Genomic DNA, 9,714 nt, shown 5'->3' with positions numbered 1-9,714 from the left:
TCTCTCGCTCACTCTCTCTCCACTTGGCAAAAAATAAAGGGGGGGGGGTTCCAACCCCCGGAACCACCCCCCCCCCCCTCTGGATCCGCCAATGTTTCGTGATAAATTTCTGAAGCAGATTTTTTTTTAATTAATATTTTTTCTTGTTTAGTAGCAGAGATACTCTCTATTTAGATAATTTTGAATGTTTATGTTTTCGTGTGACGTCACAATTAATTGATTTCCCGCACTCGGAAAATACAAATGTGAAGCGTTTTTATCATGCTTACGTCTAATTCAACAATGTCCTGTGCGATATTGAGGTATGCTTCACCCTGTGATATTTATGCAGTAAATAATTACGATGAAGGACTGACATTCAATCGTAAATTTAGAAATATTTATTGACATAATTTTTTCCCAATGAGGTTTTTGTCGTTGAAGCCGCCTTGAAAAATGCAGAAATTATCCCACTCAAATACTATATAAAATTAAAACAATTGCTTTCAGATAATTTAAACACTATGAATATTCTGAAATATTTGAGTATACACTATGAATATTCTGAAATATTTGAGTATATAGTGTTATCTTTAATATTTATCGATATCGTTTGTATGGAACGCCGTAACTGCCTTATGTGGAGAACTTTCATTATATGATGGTATTTTGTCATTATATGATGGTATTTTATCTTTATATGATGGTATTTTATCTTTATATGATGGTATTTTATCTTTATATGATGGTATTTTATCTTTATATGATGGTATTTTGTCATTATATAATGGTATTTTATCATTATATGATGGTATTTTGTCATTATATGATGGTATTTTATCTTTATATGATGGTATTTTATCTTTATATGATGGTATTTTGTCATTATATGATGGTATTTTATCTTTATATGATGGTATTTTATCATTATATGATGGTATTTTGTCATTATATGATGGTATTTTATCATTATATGATGGTATTTTGTCATTATATGCTACTACTTTTCTTCTTTATACTACTTTTCTTCTTTATACTACTTTTCATAATATGATGACCGTCAAGCGAAAACCACCCTTAAGTCAAAATTTTGACATTTTGAGTTGTTTAGTGATCCTGAAAGACAATTTTCTCCTTTTTCAAATGATATATAACATGTTTTTGTTCATAGACTAAATATTAGTGAAATTTTTCAAATAAAAAATACAAATTCTCCCTCATGACGCTGTGATTTATCGGATAACGTCGATTACTTTGTTCTCACATTTCCATGTTTGTGTTATAAAACATGCGCAAGAAAAATCACCTTGGACAACAAATGACTTTAAATAAGTGATTTTTATTGAATAATTTTGTAATTCTTCCTTTTCATTAGGTATATTTTTAGCATTTTAGAAGAAAAATCAGGTTTTTATTACCCCCCCCCCTAAAATAGAAACACGAAATCACAAGATGTTTTGTTTCTTTTTACAACCATCGGTGTCAGTTTATTTTTCTTTTTAGGGGAGGAGGTCTATTGTGCATTCAATGCACTTTATCTGTTAATATGGTCTATGCTTGTAAAATCTGGACGGAAAACTCGGATTCACTTTAAGCCCCCCCCCCCCCCCCCCAATACACATTTCAGATCAGATAGATGGTTTGAATGCTTTTTTGTTTCAGAAGTCTTTTTCGTCTTTGTGATTGAACAATTTGAACAATTTCATGATCATGGTATGTCGAGTCATCATATGAATGAAAGTAACTGTTGCTAATTGATAATACGTAGATGTATGTTGTCGATATCTAAATTTAAAAGACCACAGAAAAAACTTTCCTGTTTTCCTGAAATTATGTCTGCTAATAAGGGGCATTCTGATAACAAACGGCCTTATCATTTTCCTGAAGAGATTGATTGTATACCGTTTCATAATCCTTTTGAGAATTTTTTTTACTCATACATATGGAGACGCCAATGCTTTCCATTGGAGAAAAATTTTGTCCTATACTCGGCACTTAGGGCCACTGAGCAGGTAGGGATCTTTTTTGTGCCAGCGCCTACTGCGGCTTTGGAACTCAAGGGCCGGTCTCCATGTCCTGCGGTGGGATTCGAACCCGCGATGAGAGTGAGAGAGCATATTATTTCACACATGAATTAAATCAAGGCGTTCGTCAAAAATACTTTCTGTTCTTGTTTTTTTTTTTCAAATGAATTTATTCTTTTTTGGAGCAGTTTGAGGAACATATTCGATTGCATCTTTCTATTAATCTCGAAAAAATGGCCTATGCAAGAGCTTGTCCTCTCTGACCCTACATAAAAATGCATATAATACACATTGCTGCAATATAATTTATATCCAGTTAAACTTTAAATTTGTCACCGAACTTCCAGTAATTGGAAGCCCCCCCCTTTCTTATGTTCCAAAAATGTGCATTTGTCGCTCCTCGTGTTGGAAAGCAAGTTCACAAATCAATCAACTTCTCTCCGTCTCTACATATTTTACTTATTATTACCAGCACCCACCAACTTTTATCAATGTACAGGACATGCTTAGGAAGTAAAATTTTTGACTGCCGGATAGCAAGTCTTCATGATGATTAAATATCTCTTTCAGGAAAAGAGTGATTTGAAAATAATTGACAATGTATTTTACCTGCTTGATTGTAGCCAAGAATTTTACTAAAATTAAGACAATTACATGCATAACCTTATAATTACCTACATGTGTATTTGTTAAAGCTTCGTTATTTGCAGGGTGGCTAAGTCCATATTTTTTTTTATGAAAAAATGACCAGAATGAAAATTTCCTCACAGGATAAAATTTTTAAAACGTTAAATTTAGAGGCAGGAGTAAAGCTCCTTTCTCTTTTAAGCATGCGTTTCGTGCACCTGGCGTGGCATTCGATCATTTTTATATACATGTATATAGATACATGTATGAAATATGAAGCATTGTCACATGTACACTTTAAAATAATAACCCTGATTTCGCCTATAGAATCTAAGAAGTTTCCTTGCAGAACACGTTCGCGATCGGGAACAATGACCAAAATATACGATCCTCGCACATTAATTCTCGACAGATGCGGATCTCTATTTAATTGACATGAGACAATTCGTGCAAAAATCATTGAAACAATTCCTTTTGAGAGATAGAGAGAAAGAGAGAGAAAAAAGGAGAGAGTTTTATATGTACATGTACTAAGTATACCATACATGGTCAAATATGTACTCAAAAAACAATGTATATTGGTCAAAGCGTCCCCTGATTTTAGTCAAAGCGCCCGGTGATTTTGGTCAAAGGGTCGGTCAAAGCACCCCCTAACATATTTTTATAGAAAAAATCCCGCCCCCAAATATTGGTCAAAGCGTCCCCTGATTTTAGTCAAAGTGCCCCCTGATTTTGGTCAAAGCGCCCCCTAACATATTTTTATAGAAAAAAAGTACCTGGGGGCAGTATTTTTTCTATAGAATTATGTTTGAGGGCGATTTGACCAAAATCATGGGGCGTTTTGGCTAATATCAGGGGACGCTTTGACTAGAATTAGGGAACGCTTTGACCAGGACGTTTTTATTACGGGGCACTTTGAATAAAATCAGGGGACGCTTTGACCAATATTTGGGGGCAGTATTTTTTTTATAAAATTATTTTTATCAGGGGGCGCTTTGACTGGCTCCCCTAGACGCTTACACAGCGAATCGCGGAACAGCGAATTAGTGCAATCGCAACTTCTCGGGCCTTTCCGGCTAGCGGAAAAACGACCTCGAATGTATATGGTAGACGCCATGACAACCCTCCTTTTTTTACGATCTTTGAAATAAATGCATGGAGACATTTTATCTGTGGTATATGGAGTTTAACTTTATTCAATGTAATGATATTACTTAGAATATACTATAGAAGGGGCTTCTAAATTAGTCTATCCTATATTTGAATAAACAGGAATATGTATAAAATTTTAACATCCGGTGATGTTAATACATTCGAATTTGTTTTTCCAACCTCTAACGGAAAGACCCGCGATGATGCGATTGCAAATTGGTGCTATAGAGACAAGCGTCTGGATGATCGAGACTACAAATAATGACGAAAAAGTAGTAGCATATAATGAAAAGTAGTATAAAGAAGAAAAGTAGTATAAAGAAGAAAAGTAGTATAAAGAAGAAAAGTAGTATAAAGAAGAAAAGTAGTATAAAGAAGAAAAGTAGTAGCATATAATGACAAAATACCATAATATAATGATAAAATACCATCATATAATGATAAAATACCATCATATAAAGATAAAATACCATCATATAATGACAAAATACCATCATATAAAGATAAAATACCATCATATAATGACACAATACCATCATATAAAGACAAAATACCATCATATAATGACAAAATACCATCATATAAAGACAAAATACCATCATATAATGACAAAATACCATCATATAAATATAAAATACCATCATATAATGACAAAATACCATCATATAATGATAAAATACCATCATATAAAGATAAAATACCATCATATAATGACAAAATACCATCATATAAAATAAAATACCATAATATAGAGATAAAATACCATAATATAATGATAAAATACCATCATATAATGACAAAATACCATCATATAAAGATAGAATACCATCATATAATGACAAAATACCATCATATAATGAAAGTTCTCCACATAAGGCAGTTACGGCGTTCCATAGTTTGTGCGTAAAAATTCGCATGATGGACTCCGCTATGGGCCCGTAAACATGAAGTATCTAAACTCCATACAAACTCTACACCGGGTTGTATTTGTGGGGTGATATCTTTTAAATAAGTCAAGAAATCCCATGACAGGACCGTTTTAAAATGTTAAGTACATATTAAATTAGTAATATAAAAAATACGAAAAAAAAAAAAAAAAAAGACATGAATTTTTTCAGCTAATGGCCCTGTTCCTCCTTAAATGGTTCCAAAATGTAGGCAGGAATCGAGAGATAGCGTGCGTATTTCTTTAGCAAAAATTCATTTTCAATTTGATTTTTATGTGTGTCAACCAGAAACTAGGTAGATGGTATGGCCTACATGTACAACCTTTTTCCAAGGCTAATCATTTTCTCAAAATCTAAGATAAGTTTTTGGATACTAAAGAGGTTAAAGTATCATCATCAAACATTGTAATTTATAGGATAAATCAAAAAGTAAGTTTCACTGACCTACTTTCTGACTTTTGCAGATATTCATTTCCAGATTGTTTTATAAAGTCATACTAGTTTTTTTTTTCTTTCGAAACTTTGAAGCCTAGTATCAGTTAACTTTGCCAGTTGATGTTGATTATTGAGGCCTCGAAGTATGTTAACCAAAAACAAAGGTCACTAGCTGTAACCGATCGACTTTTGGAATTTCGTGGCTAAATTTATATATTTCAGATTACTGGCTTGAAGTTTTTTCGCATTTTATCACTAGTTGAATCTTTGTACTCGGAGTGTGTCAACCAAAAAGGAGATTGATTAATGTGACATTATGGAATTTCGTGGCTTTATTTAATTTTTCAGATGTGAAGTGAACTGTTACACCTGATCTCACCTATGGCTATGATGTTTTGAAAGCGTGTGTTTGCTTTGCTCCTTATTTTGTATTGTTTCATGAACTTGTGAGCTTGAAAACTGTTCGTTAATCATCTCCATATATTTCCTGAGAAATAGCAAGTGTTGTCTGTTGTTGGATTTTGGTTCATATGGAGATAACGAACAGTATTCAAGATAAAAGATATCATGAAACAATACAAAATAGGAGCAGAACAAACACGGACCTCAAAAACATCACAGGTGGGATCGGGTACCATAGAGGAGTAAGCATCCCCTGCCAACCGGTGACACCTTGTTATGATCGGGAATTAACGAAAAATTCCGTCGTCAATTCAGTGTTTAAATAATGGACTAACAATTATATATAGTATGAAAGAGTCAGCCAGCATTTGACTCAATGATGAATTGTATTTGCTGGTATGTCCATTGTTTCGACAGTAGAACTTACGAAATGATGACTTTAAACGAGACTGCTGATATTCTTGTTTCATCAATTTGTTTGTCAATAATGTATCTCTTTTTAATTTTTCATACGTAGAGCATGTTCTTGCGTATCGAATCAACTGAGATATATAAACTCCATATGCAGATGATGAAGGTATAATGCTGCATAATAAGGGAAGTTGATGATAGAAAAGTTAAAGACTTCATGTTTATCATAGAGCTTGGTTGTTAGAATACCATTAACGTCCTTTTCAAGTAAAATATCCAAATATGAAACAAATGTGTCAGACTCTGTGGTATCTTTTATCTCAAGCTCGCCAGTGTGTATCATATCGACATAAGAATGCAAATTACTCATTGTACGTGTTAATTAACAATACCTCGTCGATACATCTAAATATCGAGTTGAAGGCCACAGCAAGTGTTTTCTTCTTCTCACGTATACTAATTTTGGACAAATTCCGCTTCATATGAAAACAAAAGTAGATCTGCAGGCATGTTTACGAAGCTATCTTAGGTTTAAGAAATGTCTCAAGATATACTTACGACATTTCTTAAGACTAAAATGGGTTTTCGAAAGTATCGTAACTTAAGAAAGTTCTTAAGAATAATCTTAAAGTTACGACAGCTTTTGACATATCTTAAGTCTGTCTTAAGCAAAAATGGCCGCGTCCATGTTGTTGCTGGCTCGATGAAATCGTCCTATCAAACATGACAGAGTATTTAGAGATGCGGTAAGAATTTGAGAGACTGATTACAGTATACCGGGACCGTTAAAGACAGTAGTGCTCGAATCATAAGTCATCTTCTCACAGGACTTTCAGCTTTAAAAATTACTACTGTAATATATAAATTTTGTTTTATGTTTGATAAGACTATTAGTTTTTGTTGATGTGTTTATAAAAACAATTGTAATACAGTTTGACTAATAAATGATATTGCACACTATTAATATTTCTCTTCATTTCTAACCACCGCCACCCCACCCCCCGAAACCTCAACGCTGAATATATCTTTAAAAAATCATGGATTTTTTTGGTTTGTATATCATGTGGTTTCCACAGATGTTAAATTATTTTCAAAACAGTCATACAGGTACTGCATTTACACATGATATAACTGAGGGACGTACAGGCATGTAGCATCGATTTTGAAAGATGGAGCTGTAGAAAAAAATCCAACTTATATTAAAAAAAAACTTGACAAACGGAAAAAACAGAAAATTTTCTAGCTCTAAAATCCTATTTCATGCTGTGGAGGAGGAAGGGGGGGGTATAGGTTCCAACTTCTTTCAGTGCCATTTTTTTTCATACGCTACTACATTACCTTTATTTTACTATACAACACAAAAAAATGGGGAAGGGGCGGTATTTCAATGAGCATTTACTATGGTGAAATGAAAGTATGTTTGGACCCCCCTATCCCCATTTTAAATTCCCTGTCTGCATGCATCTACTTTCCAAGAATACCCATGGTTAGAATTCTTGTGAAATTCAGTGTATGCACAACATACATAGAATTATAGATGTAACCTGTCAACAGAATAAAACTATTTACTCTCACTTAATTAACCAGAGAGAGAGAGAGAGAGAGAGAGAGAGAGAGAGAGATTATATGGTTACTATAATGTTTTTTGGTGACCTCACAGGTGTTTATACCGCCCTCTATACTAGAAATGAGAGTACAAACAATCATTCCCGCAAATGGCGCCGTGTTTCTCCACCTCATCAAGCAGTACCAGTATTTTGATCTCAATCTGAGAAAAATTAGGGCTCCTCTTTCGACTCATCCTACTGGGTGTTTTCTTGTCGAACAAAAATTTTTCAATGAATAAGGGCTCCACGGAGAAAATTGGCGCGCTTTTCATCGTTCAAGAATTGGCAAATTAAAATTAATTTGATTTTAAATGAAACCGACAATCATTCCCGCAAATGGCGCTGTGTTTCTCCACCTCATCAAGCAGTACCAGTATTTCGATCTCAATCTGAGGAAAATTAGGGCTCCTCTTTCGACTCATCCTGCTGTGTGTTTTCTTGTCGAACAAAAAATTTTCAATGAATAAGTGCTCCACGAAGAAAATTGGCGCGCTTTTCATCGTTCAAGAATTGGCAAATTAAAATTAATTTGATTTTAAATGAAACCGACATTACAGTATATCGTCGAATTAAGATGTTTAATAATTAAGAGAATATTATTTATTTTCATAAATTAAAAAAAAAAAAATCATTTTTCTTTTTAAATTTTCACTCTTTTAAATATTTTCATTGTGATGATATAACGTGTAGCATTATATATAGCAAAGAAATACAACTCTTTGTTCCCTAACAGTGGTTAAATGCAGGAGTATCTCTATGTCATATTGATTTAAGACGTCTTAGCTTAGGATAATCATAAGATGGCTTTGAAAAACAACTTACGATAATCTTACGATGATCCTAAGATTTTCCTAAGATAAGTCTTAGGAAATTTCTTATGAACAATCTTAGGAAATTTTCGTAAATGTGCATGCTGGATCTGATACATTTACATGCAATCCATTCCGACAAGGCGTCAACGTCTTTTTCATATCTGGCCCATCGCCCGGCGTAATCTTCAACAGAATCCATAATGATAATGAAATTCCAACGCCAGTTGAAGGATCTGGGTTCCCTATATTTAGGACCTTTTAAAATAAGTAATCTAACGTCTTTATTTTATTGTTAACAATATTTATGTCACCTGTAATTACGTGTCCAGCAGGATAATAGTTATAGGGTGAATAAGAACATATACACGATATGTTTCAGAAACTCAGATATCTAGCTGTTTCGTCATGGTTTTATTTAATTTGTCTTTGACCATAACGCTACAGATCCCGTAATGAAAAAAAGGTGCAATTTACGGCGCAATATTTTTTGCGCACTTTAGGGGAGAATTTCTCCACTTTTTAGCATTGGTCAATCAACTACCTTTCCTTCCCTAATTCTAGACACATTCTGTAGCCAATATTTATATTTTACCCACATTTCCAACCATTAAACATTTTCAGCAATCTAACAAATACATGTAATTTTAATCAAGCGAGTTTATCACTTGTAAAGACGGCTATAAAGGGTTGGGAGATGGATAAAATGTACAGATTAGTTCAATAATGTGCCCAGAAATAGGAAATGAAAGGTAGTTAATTGACCGATGTTGGGAAGTGGAGAAATTCTCCCCAAAATTGCGCAAAAAATATTGCGCCGTAAATTGCACCTTTTTTGCATTACGGGATCTGTAGCGTTATGGTCATATCAGATATCCAGGCCATGTAAAGATTTTTTTGTAATTAAAAAGTTTGGCACCAGTTTAGCAATGGTCGATGTATATTTGTAGGAAATACAAGGTGTAATCTTTAACTTGAAATATGGTGGAATAGAGGACTGGACTTTTTTTGATTATGAATATTACTTATATTAACGGCGTCAATTCCTTTATTGGTATTTTGAAGTTTAAGAGAAAAAACGAATTGTTTTAGCTGCATTTCCTTCAGTAAAACGTGGGGTTTTAAAAAGCCTATAATTTGCAATATCCGTAATCATACATCAGAGCCTATATTCAGATGTCGGGAAATGAAAAATGGACTTTCCTTGACCTTTTCAAGAAGACTTTTTTTTTTTTTTAATAAAATTTTCAAAGGGACAGAGTAAAGATTGGTGCGAATATGATGTAGACGTAACTGTTGATTTACATAAGGTAGTAAAGAA

Source organism: Saccostrea cucullata, unplaced genomic scaffold (genome assembly GCF_032062105.1).
Source record: "Saccostrea cucullata isolate Sc308-1 unplaced genomic scaffold, CSIRO_AGI_Scuc_v1 ctg177, whole genome shotgun sequence".
In the NCBI taxonomy this organism is placed as follows: Eukaryota; Metazoa; Mollusca; class Bivalvia; order Ostreida; family Ostreidae; genus Saccostrea; species Saccostrea cuccullata.
The sequence above is the reverse complement of the archived record's forward strand: the minus strand, read 5'-3'. Positions refer to the sequence as shown.